This window comes from Triticum urartu, chromosome 7A, assembly GCF_056163025.1.
Source record: "Triticum urartu cultivar PI428250 chromosome 7A, HENAU_Tu73, whole genome shotgun sequence".
NCBI classification, from domain to species: domain Eukaryota; kingdom Viridiplantae; phylum Streptophyta; class Magnoliopsida; order Poales; family Poaceae; genus Triticum; species Triticum urartu.
In genome coordinates, this window is record NC_141879.1 from 76794548 (window position 1) to 76814770 (window position 20223).

Consider the following 20223-nt stretch of genomic DNA (forward strand, 5'->3'; position numbering starts at 1 on the left):
CACCTTGCTAGGCATGATCTATGGTTCTCTCCTCATTCCCAGTGATGTCATTAATGATTGGACCGTTCACCTTGAACAGAAAATCATTGAAGAGTAGTGAGGAAGGAGTTGGGTGTTTCCTAACTTCCATTGCCAGAGTGGTTTTTTTAGACCAGGGGACGTTCCACCTACATTGCACCAATGATAATCACTCAAATCGAAAAATGGCTAAATAATTTGAATTTGCAGGCTCGGCTGTGACCAATTGTTTAGGATGCTTATTTGGTGGCCAAATGACATCCGAGGAGCTCTTTACATACAAAATAGATATCAAATTTCTACCTCAAAGTTATGTACGCATAGTTTGAGTAGATGTTGTATTTTGTATATAGGAAGCTCATTTAATACTATTTGGTCACCAAACTATGCAAGCGCCTCAAACACTTGTTCAATAAATGCCCCAAAGTTTATTTTGCTATTTTTTATGATTTTACTCTTCAGTATGGATAAATTGCACTTCGGTGTAGCCACTAATTTTCCTTCCCATCCCGCATCTCTGATGGTAGCAATCTCGAGGTACCGGTCGGAAGTTTTTAGCTGGAAGGACGTGGCTATCGTGACTCCAAGGGCATATCGATGCAGGGGTACTATTCTAGGGACGAAGACATTAGGAGTTGCTTTTGACCGTGATCCTTTTGACCGGGTATCGCAATACCCAAACATTGCTACATTAACATACATGAATTTGTATGACAGTGGGAAGTAACATCGAATTATGAAAATGACACAGGGAAACAATCTTCCCCGGCCCTTTCGGCCCGCATGATGCAAGTAATCTAGAATTATATGTATCAACAGGTATAGTGTTTGTGACCGGGGGGGGGGGGGGGATCCAGCGAGCCTTGTACTCTAAGTTTCTTGTTGGGGAATGTAGTATTTCAAAAAATTTGCCTACGATCACGCAAGATCTATCTAGGAGAAGCGTAGCAACGAGCGGGGAGAGTGTGTCCACGCAATACCCTCGTAGACTGAAAGCGGAAGTCTTTAGTAACGCGATTGATGTAGTCGAACGTCTTCGCGATCCAACCGATCCAAGTACTGAACGTACGGCACCTCCGCGATCAGCACACGTTCAGCTTGGTGACGTCCCTCGTACTCTTGATCAAGTTGAGGCTGAGGGAGAGTTTTGTCAGCACGACGACATGGTGACGGTGATGATGAAGTTACCGGCGCAGGGCTTCGCCTAAGCACTACGACGATATGACAGAGATGTGTAACTGTAGAGATGGGCACCACACACGGCCACATATATAAAGGAGGGGAGGGAAGAGGTGGCCGGCCCAAGGGGGGCACGCCAGGTGTGGGTAATCCTATTAGGACTTTCCAGTACAAGTAGGATTCCCCTCCTCTTTCCTATTCCTAGTAGGAGAAGGAGGGAAGGAGGAGGAGGAGAGAAGCAAAGGGGGGCGCCCCCCAAACCCTAGTCCAATTCGGTTTGGGCTAGGGGGGGGGGGTGTTCCACTCCCTGGCCGGCCTCCTCTCTTCCACCACTAGGCCCATGAGGCCCAACAACTTCCCGCAGGGGGGGGGGTCGGTAACCCCCGGTACTCCAAAACTCATCCGAAGCGACCCGAACCATTCCGTTGTCCGAATGTAACCTTCCAATTTATGAATCTTTATGTCTCGACCATTTTGAGACTCCTTGTCATGTCCGTGATCTCATCCGGGACTCCGAACAAACTTCGGTCAACAAATCATATAACTCACAATTAAATCGTCATCAAACGTTAAGCGTGCGGACCCTACGGGTTCGAGAACTATGTAGACATTTCCGAGACACATCTCCGGTCAATAACCAATAGCGGAACCTGGATGCTCACATTGTCTCCTACATATTCTACGAAGATCTTTGTCATCGGTATGTTAGTTGCCCGAGATTCGATCGTCGGTATCATCATACCTAGTTCAATCTCTTTACTGGCAAGTCTCTTTACTCGTACCGGAATGCATCATCCCGCAACTAACTCATTAGTCACATTGCTTGCAAGGCTCATAGTGATGTGCATTACCGTGAGGGCCCTGAGTTACCTCTCTGATACATGGAGTGACAACTCCTAATTTTGATCTATGCCAACTCAACAAACACCATTGGAGACACCTGTAGAGCATCTTTATAATCACCCAGTTACATTGTGACGTTTGATAACACACTAAGTGTTAATCCGGTATTCGGGAGTTGCATAATCTCATAGTCATAGGAACATGTATAAGTCATGAAGAAAGCAATAGCAATAAACTAAATGATAATAGTGCTAAGCTAACGGATGGGTCTTGTCCATCACATCATTCTCTAATGATGTGATCACGTTCATCAAATGACAACACATGTCTATGGTCAGGAAACTTAACCATCTTTGATTAACGAGCTAGTCTAGTAGAGGCATACTAGGGACACTCAGTTTTTCTATGTATTCACATATGTACCAAGTTTCCGGTTAAGACAATTCTAGCATGAATAATAAAAATTTATCATGATATAAGGAAATATAAATAACAACTTCATTATTGCCTCTGGGGCATATTTCCTTCAGTCTCCCACTTACACTAGAGTCAATAATCTAGATTACATAGTAATGATTCTAACATCCATGGAGTCTTCATGCTGATCATGTTTTGCTCGTGAGAGAGGCTTAGTCAACGGGTCTGCAATATTCAGATCCGTATGTATTTTGCAAATCTCTATGTCTCCTCCTTGACTTGATCGCGGATGGAATTGAAGCGTCTTTTGATGTGCTTGGTTCTCTTGTGAAATATGGATTCCTTTGCCATGGCAATTGCACCAGTATTGTCACAAAAAAATTTTCATTGGATCTGATGCACTAGGTATGACACCTAGATCGGATATGAACTCCTTCATCCAGACTCCTTCATTTGCTGCTTCCGAAGCAGCTATGTATTCCACTTCACACGTAGATCCTGCCATGACGCTTTGCTTAGAATTGCACTTCGGTGTAGCCACAACTTTTCCTTCCCATCCCGCATCTCCAATGGCAGCAAGCTCGAGTTACCGGTCGGGAGTTTTTAGCTGGAAGGACATGGCGATCGTGACTCCAAGGTCATATCCATGCAGGGGTACTATTCTGGGGACGAAGCCATTAGGAGTTGCTTTCGACCGTGATCCTTTTGACCGGGTATCGCAATACCCAAACACTGCTACATTAACATACATGAATTTGTATGACAGTGGGAAGTAACATCGAATAATGAAAATGACACAGGTAGAGAATCTTCCCCTTTCGGCCCCCACGACGCGAATAACAACCTTACTCCTACTTGTCTATAATTATATCTTTCGACGGGTATAGTGTGTGTGAGGGGGGGATCCAGCGAGCCTTGTACACTAAATTTCTAGCACATTTGGTGACCAGTCTTAACCAGATGTGCAAGTTTAGATCTAGTCTAGGCCTGAAGCTAGGGCTTCCATTAAGTCATCTTGGCCCTCCAAGCAGAAGTTGTCATCTCTTGTTCATGGCGCTAATGTATTTATAAATGGTCTGGGGTCAGTTGGATGCCTTCCTTTCCTAGCCTCCCATTCGTGAAAAGCTTGATAATTCCACTGTCATGACATGTCCTCCCTCCTTCCAAGGAGTTCCAGGCGGTACACGTCATCCTAATTTCACTGCTAGGAGTGACTCTCCGTGGGATTGGGTTTGACATTCGCGAAAGTTTCCTTCAGGCTTACGCGGCTTGGCATGGGCCCGATCCACCTTTTGCCTACAACATATGACCTACCCGGAGACTACACCTTCACCCATGGTGAGTAAACAACTCCTTGGTTACCCGCTCCACCTAGATACATGCCGCCAAAAGAAACTCCCGATGTTCCTGTAGCTGAAGTGACGACCAGATCTGAACCCGGTGGATACTTGAGCAGATAAATCGGAGAGGAGAACATATTTTCTTTCATCAAATATCAAATTATTTGTACGTAACTACATTGACTATCAAATTTTGCATTCGTTATATATTTCTCTCAAATTTTGCTAAAACCAAAATATTTTTTAATACACATGAAATTTCCATGTAACAATTTGCATAGAACATCATCTACACAACTAATGAATCAACTGGGATGCAACATGCATATATCTAATTACCTCGTGGTAATCGTTTAAATATGTCAAGTTGAATCAATGATAAATAAAAAAATAATAAAATAAGTATAAAATATTTCAACTTCAATTCATGTGGATGACAGGCATAAAGTAACCATGACTCCCTGACAGGTAGGTAGAACAAAGGGTAGGGTTGATTTTATATCCGTGTGTTGCTTCCGATAATTTACCCGTCGGCAAACAGAAAGAACAATGATAGATCAAACTATGTGCTTTTGGTTAGCAGCATACGCGAAACACAGTTGAAGAAATGTAATGATGGTATGCCATGAGACGCTTTCCTAGGCGAGTAATGTATGATCTCAATATGCTCTTTACACACTTACCTAAGTTGACAACTAACTCTATAATGCCATTAAGACTTGAACACTATTGTTCTGTACTATTTTCGACGTAATAATGAATCATGGTGCCATGGTGGTAGTATATTTTAGACTCGGATCATGGCATACACAAGGATCATCTATCGATTATTAATTAAGTGCTAAAGTATGTGATGGCAATATATGGAACTAGCTGGCTTGAGATTTGCTACATGCAGGGGAGTACCACTACATCAAATATATCATGCATGATGAGATTGAGCGTACACAAACTTGTATTATCATGCATCTACTTTTGAAATATTATCATGCATCTACTTTTGAAATTTCCATGTAACAATTTGCGTAAAACATCATCTACACAACTAATGAATCCACTGGGATGCAACATGCATATATCTAATTACCTCGTGGTAATTGTTTAAATATGTCAAGTTGAATCAATGATAAATAAAAAACAAAATAAGAAATTAAGTACAAAATATTTCAACATCAATTAATGTGGTTGACAGGCATAAGCTAACCATGATTCCCTGACAGGTAGGCATACACAAGGATCATCTATCGATTATTAATTAAGTGCTAAAGTATGTGATGGCAATATATGGAACTAGCTGGCTTGAGATTTGCTACATGCAGGGGAGTACCACTACATCAATTATATCATGCATGATGAGATTGAGCGTACACAAACTTGTATTATCATGCATCTACTTTTGAAATATACATAAAAAAGGAAGTAAAACTTGTAGGAAAAATTATTGGCTGGTCAAATAGTTTCATTCTTCTGGAATGTATGACCATATTAATAATGAAGTACTTGATTAGACTAAAGCTTCTACTGAACCCTCTCAGGTAAACGCCATGATGGTGTTGCATTTACCCTTATATGCTTATGTCTAGAACACATGCCCGCTCTGCTTTCGGATTGATCTTGTTAACGAATACGCTGTTCGAGGAATCGTCAGAGTTCTCCCCGGGTTTAAAGTTTATACTGAAATATGTAATTTTGATTAGCAGTATAAGGGTCGGTAAAATGCCATCAAGACATGTATTGACGGTAACGCGCAAGGCGCTCTCATAGGTGTGTAATTTGTGATCTTAAGATGCTCTATGCGCTCGTGGTTGTTTGTTGGTTAAATATAATTAGCCATGAGTATATGGAAAACTAGTTGTTAGCTGGTTTTTGGTAAAATCTGTTTTGCTAGCAGTTTTGTGAATAATCAGTATAGGGAAAATACTGGTCGGGATTAGGAAACTGTAAAGATGGACATGCGATTTACTTGTTTGGATAAAATTCCATATTCCTCTCTCTGTGAGTTGTGGAAGGAGGATGGCATGAAAAAAGTTTGGGGCGTGAGGAAGTTAGTTAGGATCCTGTATTGCTAAATCGCGTTTTTGGAAAAACAACAAATAGTAGTTTCTCTACAAATGTGAAATCCAGAGTTTAATTGAAAAAAGTTCTTCATATACGCGGGTTAGTTAGAATAGCCAAGAAAGATTCTATTCGGTTAGACAGTTTTTCAAGTTTATCGGATTTGTGTTTTGTATATACTATCTATCCTATCAACCCTAGCTAAGTTGTGGACTCTATAACGCCATCAACACTTGAACGTACTACAGTTCTGTCTTGTTTGGACTCCCGACTGAATCATGGTAGGTGTACATGTTGTACTTAGTGCATGTCACGCACACCATGATTATCTACTGATTGTTAAGTGCTAAGTATGTGTTGGGAAGATATCCAACTAGTTGGCTTGATATCAGGCACATGCAAGGAAGTACTCCAAAGTCAACTATATATCATGATGGTATCAAGCTTACATAAACATGTATTATCATGCATGTTCGTATGATAGTCCATTATCAGCTTTGAGATCATGAATGGCAAACTGGAGGGGCTAATTTATGAGTGCGTGTGCTTATAAATAGGGTCTCTAGCTAGCTTGTACTCACATCAACACAACCACGAGAAAACACTTCCATTTTTCTAGATAGAGCTTTGAGCCGCAACATCCGCCTTCCGCTCTTGCGATGGCTTCCAGCTCCGTGCCTAAGATGGCTGCCGTTTTCATGCTGGCCCTATTCGCTGGCCAGGCGCTGATGGCTACGCCGGCGACGGCAGAAGGACTAGGTAACCGGCACAACCTTTTGGAGAAGTATGATGAGACGCAATGTCGCGGATACGCCACATGCAATATTGTATGCTTCTACCAAGTTTTTCAAGTCTGCATCATCTATAGCCCTGTTGCATTCTGCAACACTTGGGCGTTTGGGTTCTGCAAGGACAAGAGATACTGAGGCATAAATAGCAGTGCAGCTCCTTTTGGGATGCATGCACAACTACACGAGCAACTCGCCTCATCAGTGTCAACTATTGTTCCTTGGTTATTGGCGTTGTGCGTTGCAAGAGTCCTAATATGTTCCTCCCTTTATTTCCAGCTATCATTTATCAGTGGCTTAACCAACTATTTAATTACTTCATTCTCTGTCATCATGGTACTTGTTTAACTAAAAATCCCCCGTCGGATACAAATGTATGTGTCGTGTGATTATAAAATGGTTCCGCCGCGGCAGCATTTTTCGGTCCATGATGGCCATATAAGCATGCTCTTTCTACCCTTACCGATGAATCTTTCTTCATGAAATACCATTCGTTTGACAGATTTGGCGTGTGGTTCGACAAAATGCCATAAAAAATAAAGGTTGCAAAAATATAAGGGAGCTTGAAGCTGAATCGGCACTAACCTTGTAAATATTTTTCGTAGTGGACAAGACAAATACTACACAGGCCATCGCCACACCCAGTTTCGCTAGATCATCGCAGATGATGCGATGTTTGACAACATATACATTCTAAACGGACACTCAAGGCCCATAGGGTGACCAGTGTTGTTTCCGTGTTAATCCGGGCCCACAGGGTACGGAAGTTTTTTCGTCTGTGAGTCCCTATCATGTGGAACCCATGTTAACTGCCGTGATTGCATTGGCTTTCAGGGACGAATATATCGAATCGGGGTTTTCGAGCGTTCTCTCCTTGCACCTTGAGTACCCCAAACCCATTAAGGTCGCCTTCCGATGCTCTCTAGTAGTCGTCCAGGTGCTTGGGTCATCCTTCTTCTGACTAGAGTCGCGTTGGCATCGGTCCTTTGGACATTTCATTCAATCCCCCAAGAGCGTCTTTCACTGCCCCTACGGCAGATTCTATCGAAAAGAGTTCCGGCATTGAGCGAGCATTTTCTTGGAGTATCTTGATCAAACATCTCTCATGCCTCATTCTACCTTTGAAAACTGAAATTATATCCAGGTACTATTGATCCGTGGGAAGTCATTCCTTTGCCCCAGAAACCCGCAATTCCCAGATCAAAAGTCATATTTCCTGCTCCTCTAGTTTCTTAAACCAACACTGTTTCTTTTTCCAGCAGGAATACTCCCAAAAAAGGGCTTCCATTCAAAGTGGAAAGAAAGAGACCGGTCCATTCTCCCTCTTTGCCTAGCGGTTAATTAGATTGTAGGTCCCCTCCCAGGCCTCGCAACCAAGAGTCACTTGTCGAAAGTTGACCAAGAAGACAATAACTATGAAGGCAGGAATAGATAGATGAAACTCTAAATTGTTTCACCTTCTTCTATGGTCATTCTTATTTTTCTGAAGTTGAAGTTGTGCTCGCCCATGTAAGCTTCAATAGGTTTGTGGACATCACAACCCCCATTCTCATGTATCTCTTCAACATGCAAGCACTTCGTTAGGGCCGGTGGTTTTCTGGAAGTGGGTTCACTGTTTACGCCTCCATGGAATCTGGCTAGCTCGAAGAGTCCCCAGATGACCTCAAGTTGCTCCTGGCACCTTGCTAGGCATGATCTATGGTTCTCTCCTCATTCCCAGTGATGTCATTAATGATTGGACCGTTCACCTTGAAGAGAAAATCATTGAAGAGTAGTGAGGAAGGAGTTGGGTGTTTCCTAACTTCCATTGCCAGAGTGGTTTTTTTAGACCAGGGGACGTTCCACCTACATTGCACCAATGATAATCACTCAAATCGAAAAATGGCTAAATAATTTGAATTTGCAGGCTCGGCTGTGACCAATTGTTTAGGATGCTTATTTGGTGGCCAAATGACATCCGAGGAGCTCTTTACATACAAAATAGATATCAAATTTCTACCTCAAAGTTATGTACGCATAGTTTGAGTAGATGTTGTATTTTGTATATAGGAAGCTCATTTAATACTATTTGGTCACCAAACTATGCAAGCGCCTCAAACACTTGTTCAATAAATGCCCCAAAGTTTATTTTGCTATTTTTTATGATTTTACTCTTCAGTATGGATAAATTGCACTTCGGTGTAGCCACTAATTTTCCTTCCCACCCCGCATCTCTGATGGTAGCAATCTCGAGGTACCGGTCGGAAGTTTTTAGCTGGAAGGACGTGGCTATCGTGACTCCAAGGGCATATCGATGCAGGGGTACTATTCTAGGGACGAAGACATTAGGAGTTGCTTTTGACCGTGATCCTTTTGACCGGGTATCGCAATACCCAAACATTGCTACATTAACATACATGAATTTGTATGACAGTGGGAAGTAACATCGAATTATGAAAATGACACAGGGAGACAATCTTCCCCGGCCCTTTCGGCCCGCATGATGCAAGTAATCTAGAATTATATGTATCAACAGGTATAGTGTTTGTGACCCCGGGGGGGGGGGGGATCCAGCGAGCCTTGTACTCTAAGTTTCTTGTTGGGGAATGTAGTATTTCAAAAAATTTGCCTATGATCACGCAAGATCTATCTAGGAGAAGCGTAGCAACGAGCGGGGAGAGTGTGTCCACGCAATACCCTCGTAGACTGAAAGCGGAAGTCTTTAGTAACGCGATTGATGTAGTCGAACGTCTTCGCGATCCAACCGATCCAAGTACTGAACGTACGGCACCTCCGCGATCAGCACACGTTCAGCTTGGTGACGTCCCTCGTACTCTTGATCAAGTTGAGGCTGAGGGAGAGTTTTGTCAGCACGACGGCATGGTGATGGTGATGATGAAGTTACCGGCGCAGGGCTTCGCCTAAGCACTACGACGATATGACAGAGATGTGTAACTGTAGAGATGGGCACCACACACGGCCACATATATAAAGGAGGGGAGGGAAGAGGTGGCCGGCCCAAGGGGGGCACGCCAGGTGTGGGTAATCCTATTAGGACTTTCCAGTACAAGTAGGATTCCCCTCCTCTTTCCTATTCCTAGTAGGAGAAGGAGGGAAGGAGGAGGAGGAGAGAAGCAAAGGGGGGCGCCCCCCAAACCCTAGTCCAATTCGGTTTGGGCTAGGGGGGGGTGTGTTCCACTCCCTGGCCGGCCTCCTCTCTTCCACCACTAGGCCCATGAGGCCCAACAACTTCCCGCAGGGGGGGGGGGGGGTCGGTAACCCCCGGTACTCCAAAACTCATCCGAAGCGACCCGAACCATTCCGTTGTCCGAATGTAACCTTCCAATTTATGAATCTTTATGTCTCGACCATTTTGAGACTCCTTGTCATGTCCGTGATCTCATCCGGGACTCCGAACAAACTTCGGTCAACAAATCATATAACTCACAATTAAATCGTCATCAAACGTTAAGCGTGCGGACCCTACGGGTTCGAGAACTATGTAGACATTTCCGAGACACATCTCCGGTCAATAACCAATAGCGGAACCTGGATGCTCACATTGTCTCCTACATATTCTACGAAGATCTTTGTCATCGGTATGTTAGTTGCCCGAGATTCGATCGTCGGTATCATCATACCTAGTTCAATCTCTTTACTGGCAAGTCTCTTTACTCGTACCGGAATGCATCATCCCGCAACTAACTCATTAGTCACATTGCTTGCAAGGCTCATAGTGATGTGCATTACCGAGAGGGCCCTGAGTTACCTCTCTGATACATGGAGTGACAACTCCTAATTTTGATCTATGCCAACTCAACAAACACCATTGGAGACACCTGTAGAGCATCTTTATAATCACCCAGTTACATTGTGACGTTTGATAACACACTAAGTGTTAATCCGGTATTCGGGAGTTGCATAATCTCATAGTCATAGGAACATGTATAAGTCATGAAGAAAGCAATAGCAATAAACTAAATGATAATAGTGCTAAGCTAACGGATGGGTCTTGTCCATCACATCATTCTCTAATGATGTGATCACGTTCATCAAATGACAACACATGTCTATGGTCAGGAAACTTAACCATCTTTGATTAACGAGCTAGTCTAGTAGAGGCATACTAGGGACACTCAGTTTTTCTATGTATTCACATATGTACCAAGTTTCCGGTTAAGACAATTCTAGCATGAATAATAAAAATTTATCATGATATAAGGAAATATAAATAACAACTTCATTATTGCCTCTGGGGCATATTTCCTTCAGTCTCCCACTTACACTAGAGTCAATAATCTAGATTACATAGTAATGATTCTAACATCCATGGAGTCTTCATGCTGATCATGTTTTGCTCGTGAGAGAGGCTTAGTCAACGGGTCTGCAATATTCAGATCCGTATGTATTTTGCAAATCTCTATGTCTCCTCCTTGACTTGATCGCGGATGGAATTGAAGCGTCTTTTGATGTGCTTGGTTCTCTTGTGAAATATGGATTCCTTTGCCATGGCAATTGCACCAGTATTGTCACAAAAAAATTTTCATTGGATCTGATGCACTAGGTATGACACCTAGATCGGATATGAACTCCTTCATCCAGACTCCTTCATTTGCTGCTTCCGAAGCAGCTATGTATTCCACTTCACACGTAGATCCTGCCATGACGCTTTGCTTAGAATTGCACTTCGGTGTAGCCACAACTTTTCCTTCCCATCCCGCATCTCCAATGGCAGCAAGCTCGAGTTACCGGTCGGGAGTTTTTAGCTGGAAGGACATGGCGATCGTGACTCCAAGGTCATATCCATGCAGGGGTACTATTCTGGGGACGAAGCCATTAGGAGTTGCTTTCGACCGTGATCCTTTTGACCGGGTATCGCAATACCCAAACATTGCTACATTAACATACATGAATTTGTATGACAGTGGGAAGTAACATCGAATAATGAAAATGACACAGGTAGAGAATCTTCCCCTTTCGGCCCCCACGACGCGAATAACAACCTTACTCCTACTTGTCTATAATTATATCTTTCGACGGGTATAGTGTGTGTGAGGGGGGGATCCAGCGAGCCTTGTACACTAAGTTTCTAGCACATTTGGTGACCAGTCTTAACCAGATGTGCAAGTTTAGATCTAGTCTAGGCCTGAAGCTAGGGCTTCCATTAAGTCATCTTGGCCCTCCAAGCATAAGTTGTCATCTCTTGTTCATGGCGCTAATGTATTTATAAATGGTCTGGGGTCAGTTGGATGCCTTCCTTTCCTAGCCTCCCATTCGTGAAAAGCTTGATAATTCCACTATCATGACATGTCCTCCCTCCTTCCAAGGAGTTCCAGGGGGTACACGTCATCCTAATTTCACTGCTAGGAGTGACTCTCCGTGGGAGTGCGTTTGACATTCGCGAAAGTTTCCTTCAGGCTTACGCGGCTTGGCATGGGCCCGATCCACCTTTTGCCTACAACATATGACCTACCCGGACACTACACCTTCACCCATGGTGAGTAAACAACTCCTTAGTTACCCGCTCCACCTAGATACATGCCGCCAAAAGAAACTCCCGATGTTCCTGTAGCTGAAGTGACGACCAGATCTGAACCCGGTGGATACTTGAGCAGATAAATCGGAGAGGAGAACATATTTTCTTTCATCAAATATCAAATTATTTGTACGTAACTACATTGACTATCAAATTTTGCATTCGTTATATATTTCTCTCAAATTTTGCTAAAACCAAAATATTTTTTAATACACATGAAATTTCCATGTAACAATTTGCATAGAACATCATCTACACAACTAATGAATCAACTGGGATGCAACATGCATATATCTAATTACCTCGTGGTAATCGTTTAAATATGTCAAGTTGAATCAATGATAAATAAAAAAATAATAAATTAAGTATAAAATATTTCAACTTCAATTCATGTGGATGACAGGCATAAAGTAACCATGACTCCCTGACAGGTAGGTAGAACAAAGGGTAGGGTTGATTTTATATCCGTGTGTTGCTTCCGATAATTTACCCGTCGGCAAACAGAAAGAACAATGATAGATCAAACTATGTGCTTTTGGTTAGCAGCATACGCGAAACACAGTTGAAGAAATGTAATGATGGTATGCCATGAGACGCTTTCCTAGGCAAGTAGTGTATGATCTCAATATGCGCTTTACACACTTACCTAAGTTGACAACTAACTCTATAATGCCATTAAGACTTGAACACTATTGTTCTGTACTATTTTCGACGTAATAATGAATCATGGTGCCATGGTGGTAGTATATTTTAGACTCGGATCATGGCATACACAAGGATCATCTATCGATTATTAATTAAGTGCTAAAGTATGTGATGGCAATATATGGAACTAGCTGGCTTGAGATTTGCTACATGCAGGGGAGTACCACTACATCAATTATATCATGCATGATGAGATTGAGCGTACACAAACTTGTATTATCATGCATCTACTTTTGAAATATACATAAAAAAGGAAGTAAAACTTGTAGGAAAAATTATTGGCTGGTCAAATAGTTTCATTCTTCTGGAATGTATGACCATATTAATAATGAAGTACTTGATTAGACTAAAGCTTCTACTGAACCCTCTCAGGTAAACGCCATGATGGTGTTGCATTTACCCTTATATGCTTATGTCTAGAACACATGCCCGCTCTGCTTTCGGATTGATCTTGTTAACGAATACGCTGTTCGAGGAATCGTCAGAGTTCTCCCCGGGTTTAAAGTTTATACTGAAATATGTAATTTTGATTAGCAGTATAAGGGTCGGTAAAATGCCATCAAGACATGTATTGATGGTAACGCGCAAGGCGCTCTCATAGGTGTGTAATTTGTGATCTTAAGATGCTCTATGCGCTCGTGGTTGTTTGTTGGTTAAATATAATTAGCCATGAGTATATGGAAAACTAGTTGTTAGCTGGTTTTTGGTAAAATCTGTTTTGCTAGCAGTTTTGTGAATAATCAGTATAGGGAAAATACTGGTCGGGATTAGGAAACTGTAAAGATGGACATGCGATTTACTTGTTTGGATAAAATTCCATATTCCTCTCTCTGTGAGTTGTGGAAGGAGGATGGCATGAAAAAAGTTTGGGGCGTGAGGAAGTTAGTTAGGATCCTGTATTGCTAAATCGCGTTTTTGGAAAAACAACAAATAGTAGTTTCTCTACAAATGTGAAATCCAGAGTTTAATTGAAAAAAGTTCTTCATATACGCGGGTTAGTTAGAATAGCCAAGAAAGATTCTATTCGGTTAGACAGTTTTTCAAGTTTATAGGATTTGTGTTTTGTATATACTATCTATCCTATCAACCCTAGCTAAGTTGTGGACTCTATAACGCCATCAACACTTGAACGTACTACAGTTCTGTCTTGTTTGGACTCCCGACTGAATCATGGTAGGTGTACATGTTGTACTTAGTGCATGTCACGCACACCATGATTATCTACTGATTGTTAAGTGCTAAGTATGTGTTGGGAAGATATCCAACTAGTTGGCTTGATATCAGGCACATGCAAGGAAGTACTCCAAAGTCAACTATATATCATGATGGTATCAAGCTTACATAAACATGTATTATCATGCATGTTCGTATGATAGTCCATTATCAGCTTTGAGATCATGAATGGGAAACTGGAGGGGCTAATTTATGAGTGCGTGTGCTTATAAATAGGGTCTCTAGCTAGCTTGTACTCACATCAACACAACCACGAGAAAACACTTCCATTTTTCTAGATAGAGCTTTGAGCCGCAACATCCGCCTTCCGCTCTTGCGATGGCTTCCAGCTCCGTGCCTAAGATGGCTGCCGTTTTCATGCTGGCCCTATTCGCTGGCCAGGCGCTGATGGCTACGCCGGCGACGGCAGAAGGACTAGGTAACCGGCACAACCTTTTGGAGAAGTATGATGAGACGCAATGTCGCGGATACGCCACATGCAATATTGTATGCTTCTACCAAGTTTTTCAAGTCTGCATCATCTATAGCCCTGTTGCATTCTGCAACACTTGGGCGTTTGGGTTCTGCAAGGACAAGAGATACTGAGGCATAAATAGCAGTGCAGCTCCTTTTGGGATGCATGCACAACTACACGAGCAACTCGCCTCATCAGTGTCAACTATTGTTCCTTGGTTATTGGCGTTGTGCGTTGCAAGAGTCCTAATATGTTCCTCCCTTTATTTCCAGCTATCATTTATCAGTGGCTTAACCAACTATTTAATTACTTCATTCTCTGTCATCATGGTACTTGTTTAACTAAAAATCCCCCGTCGGATACAAATGTATGTGTCGTGTGATTATAAAATGGTTCCGCCGCGGCAGCATTTTTCGGTCCATGATGGCCATATAAGCATGCTCTTTCTACCCTTACCGATGAATCTTTCTTCATGAAATACCATTCGTTTGACAGATTTGGCGTGTGGTTCGACAAAATGCCATAAAAAATAAAGGTTGCAAAAATATAAGGGAGCTTGAAGCTGAATCGGCACTAACCTTGTAAATATTTTTCGTAGTGGACAAGACAAATACTACACAGGCCATCGCCACACCCAGTTTCGCTAGATCATCGCAGATGATGCGATGTTTGACAACATATACATTCTAAACGGACACTCAAGGCCCATAGGGTGACCAGCGTTGTTTCCGTGTTAATCCGGGCCCACAGGGTACGGAAGTTTTTTCGTCTGTGAGTCCCTATCATGTGGAACCCATGTTAACTGCCGTGATTGCATTGGCTTTCAGGGACGAATATATCGAATCGGGGTTTTCGAGCGTTCTCTCCTTGCACCTTGAGTACCCCAAACCCATTAAGGTCGCCTTCCGATGCTCTCTAGTAGTCGTCCAGGTGCTTGGGTCATCCTTCTTCTGACTAGAGTCGCGTTGGCATCGGTCCTTTGGACATTTGATTCAATCCCCCAAGAGCGTCTTTCACTGCCCCTACGGCAGATTCTATCGAAAAGAGTTCCGGCATTGAGCGAGCATTTTCTTGGAGTATCTTGATCAAACATCTCTCATGCCTCATTCTACCTTTGAAAACTGAAATTATATCCAGGTACTATTGATCCGTGGGAAGTCATTCCTTTGCCCCAGAAACCCGCAATTCCCAGATCAAAAGTCATATTTCCCGCTCCTCTAGTTTCTTAAACCAACACAGTTTCTTTTTCCAGCAGGAATACTCCCAAAAAAGGGCTTCCATTCAAAGTGGAAAGAAAGAGACCGGTCCATTCTCCCTCTTTGCCTAGCGGTTAATTAGATTGTAGGTCCCCTCCCAGGCCTCGCAACCAAGAGTCACTTGTCGAAAGTTGACCAAGAAGACAATAACTATGAAGGCAGGAATAGATAGATGAAACTCTAAATTGTTTCACCTTCTTCTATGGTCATTCTTATTTTTCTGAAGTTGAAGTTGTGCTCGCCCATGTAAGCTTCAATAGGTTTGTGGACATCACAACCCCCATTCTCATGTATCTCTTCAACATGCAAGCACTTCGTTAGGGCCGGTGGTTTTCTGGAAGTGGGTTCACTGTTTACGCCTCCATGGAATCTGGCTAGCTCGAAGAGTCCCCAGATGACCTCAAGTTGCTCCTGGCACCTTGCTAGGCATGATCTATGGTTCTCTCCTCATTCCCAGTGATGTCATTAATGATTGGACCGTTCACCTTGAACAGAAAATCATTGAAGAGTAGTGAGGAAGGAGTTGGGTGTTTCCTAACTTCCATTGCCAGAGTGGTTTTTTTAGACCAGGGGACGTTCCACCTACATTGCACCAATGATAATCACTCAAATCGAAAAATGGCTAAATAATTTGAATTTGCAGGCTCGGCTGTGACCAATTGTTTAGGATGCTTATTTGGTGGCCAAATGACATCCGAGGAGCTCTTTACATACAAAATAGATATCAAATTTCTACCTCAAAGTTATGTACGCATAGTTTGAGTAGATGTTGTATTTTGTATATAGGAAGCTCATTTAATACTATTTGGTCACCAAACTATGCAAGCGCCTCAAACACTTGTTCAATAAATGCCCCAAAGTTTATTTTGCTATTTTTTATGATTTTACTCTTCAGTATGGATAAATTGCACTTCGGTGTAGCCACTAATTTTCCTTCCCATCCCGCATCTCTGATGGTAGCAATCTCGAGGTACCGGTCGGAAGTTTTTAGCTGGAAGGACGTGGCTATCGTGACTCCAAGGGCATATCGATGCAGGGGTACTATTCTAGGGACGAAGACATTAGGAGTTGCTTTTGACCGTGATCCTTTTGACCGGGTATCGCAATACCCAAACATTGCTACATTAACATACATGAATTTGTATGACAGTGGGAAGTAACATCGAATTATGAAAATGACACAGGGAGACAATCTTCCCCGGCCCTTTCGGCCCGCATGATGCAAGTAATCTAGAATTATATGTATCAACAGGTATAGTGTTTGTGACCGGGGGGGGGGGGGGGGATCCAGCGAGCCTTGTACTCTAAGTTTCTTGTTGGGGAATGTAGTATTTCAAAAAATTTGCCTACGATCACGCAAGATCTATCTAGGAGAAGCGTAGCAACGAGCGGGGAGAGTGTGTCCACGCAATACCCTCGTAGACTGAAAGCGGAAGTCTTTAGTAACGCGATTGATGTAGTCGAACGTCTTCGCGATCCAACCGATCCAAGTACTGAACGTACGGCACCTCCGCGATCAGCACACGTTCAGCTTGGTGACGTCCCTCGTACTCTTGATCAAGTTGAGGCTGAGGGAGAGTTTTGTCAGCACGACGACATGGTGACGGTGATGATGAAGTTACCGGCGCAGGGCTTCGCCTAAGCACTACGACGATATGACAGAGATGTGTAACTGTAGAGATGGGCACCACACACGGCCACATATATAAAGGAGGGGAGGGAAGAGGTGGCCGGCCCAAGGGGGGCACGCCAGGTGTGGGTAATCCTATTAGGACTTTCCAGTACAAGTAGGATTCCCCTCCTCTTTCCTATTCCTAGTAGGAGAAGGAGGGAAGGAGGAGGAGGAGAGAAGCAAAGGGGGGCGCCCCCCAAACCCTAGTCCAATTCGGTTTGGGCTAGGGGGGGGTGTGTTCCACTCCCTGGCCGGCCTCCTCTCTTCCACCACTAGGCCCATGAGGCCCAACAACTTCCCGCAGGGAGGGGGGGGGGGTCGGTAACCCCCGGTACTCCAAAACTCATCCGAAGCGACCCGAACCATTCCGTTGTCCGAATGTAACCTTCCAATTTATGAATCTTTATGTCTCGACCATTTTGAGACTCCTTGTCATGTCCGTGATCTCATCCGGGACTCCGAACAAACTTCGGTCAACAAATCATATAACTCACAATTAAATCGTCATCAAACGTTAAGCGTGCGGACCCTACGGGTTCGAGAACTATGTAGACATTTCCGAGACACATCTCCGGTCAATAACCAATAGCGGAACCTGGATGCTCACATTGTCTCCTACATATTCTACGAAGATCTTTGTCATCGGTATGTTAGTTGCCCGAGATTCGATCGTCGGTATCATCATACCTAGTTCAATCTCTTTACTGGCAAGTCTCTTTACTCGTACCGGAATGCATCATCCCGCAACTAACTCATTAGTCACATTGCTTGCAAGGCTCATAGTGATGTGCATTACCGTGAGGGCCCTGAGTTACCTCTCTGATACATGGAGTGACAACTCCTAATTTTGATCTATGCCAACTCAACAAACACCATTGGAGACACCTGTAGAGCATCTTTATAATCACCCAGTTACATTGTGACGTTTGATAACACACTAAGTGTTAATCCGGTATTCGGGAGATGCATAATCTCATAGTCATAGGAACATGTATAAGTCATGAAGAAAGCAATAGCAATAAACTAAATGATAATAGTGCTAAGCTAACGGATGGGTCTTGTCCATTACATCATTCTCTAATGATGTGATCACGTTCATCAAATGACAACACATGTCTATGGTCAGGAAACTTAACCATCTTTGATTAACGAGCTAGTCTAGTAGAGGCATACTAGGGACACTCAGTTTTTCTATGTATTCACATATGTAGCAAGTTTCCGGTTAAGACAATTCTAGCATGAATAATAAAAATTTATCATGATATAAGGAAATATAAATAACAACTTCATTATTGCCTCTGGGGCATATTTCCTTCAGTCTCCCACTTACACTAGAGTCAATAATCTAGATTACATAGTAATGATTCTAACATCCATGGAGTCTTCATGCTGATCATGTTTTGCTCGTGAGAGAGGCTTAGTCAACGGGTCTGCAATATTCAGATCCGTATGTATTTTGCAAGTCTCTATGTCTCCTCCTTGACTTGATCGCGGATGGAATTGAAGCGTCTTTTGATGTGCTTGGTTCTCTTGTGAAATATGGATTCCTTTGCCATGGCAATTGCACCAGTATTGTCACAAAAAAAATTTCATTGGATCTGATGCACTAGGTATGACACCTAGATCGGATATGAACTCCTTCATCCAGACTCCTTCATTTGCTGCTTCCGAAGCAGCTATGTATTCCACTTCACACGTAGATCCTGCCATGACGCTTTGCTTAGAATTGCACTTCGGTGTAGCCACAACTTTTCCTTCCCATCCCGCATCTCCAATGGCAGCAAGCTCGAGTTACCGGTCGGGAGTTTTTAGCTGGAAGGACATGGCGATCGTGACTCCAAGGTCATATCCATGCAGGGGTACTATTCTGGGGACGAAGCCATTAGGAGTTGCTTTCGACCGTGATCCTTTTGACCGGGTATCGCAATACCTAAACATTGCTACATTAACATACATGAATTTGTATGACAGTGGGAAGTAACATCGAATAATGAAAATGACACAGGTAGAGAATCTTCCCCTTTCGGCCCCCACGACGCGAATAACAACCTTACTCCTACTTGTCTATAATTATATCTTTCGACGGGTATAGTGTGTGTGAGGGGGGGATCCAGCGAGCCTTGTACACTAAATTTCTAGCACATTTGGTGACCAGTCTTAACCAGATGTGCAAGTTTAGATCTAGTCTAGGCCTGAAGCTAGGGCTTCCATTAAGTCATCTTGGCCCTCCAAGCAGAAGTTGTCATCTCTTGTTCATGGCGCTAATGTATTTATAAATGGTCTGGGGTCAGTTGGATGCCTTCCTTTCCTAGCCTCCCATTCGTGAAAAGCTTGATAATTCCACTGTCATGACATGTCCTCCCTCCTTCCAAGGAGTTCCAGGCGGTACACGTCATCCTAATTTCACTGCTAGGAGTGACTCTCCGTGGGATTGGGTTTGACATTCGCGAAAGTTTCCTTCAGGCTTACGCGGCTTGGCATGGGCCCGATCCACCTTTTGCCTACAACATATGACCTACCCGGAGACTACACCTTCACCCATGGTGAGTAAACAACTCCTTGGTTACCCGCTCCACCTAGATACATGCCGCCAAAAGAAACTCCCGATGTTCCTGTAGCTGAAGTGACGACCAGATCTGAACCCGGTGGATACTTGAGCAGATAAATCGGAGAGGAGAACATATTTTCTTTCATCAAATATCAAATTATTTGTACGTAACTACATTGACTATCAAATTTTGCATTCGT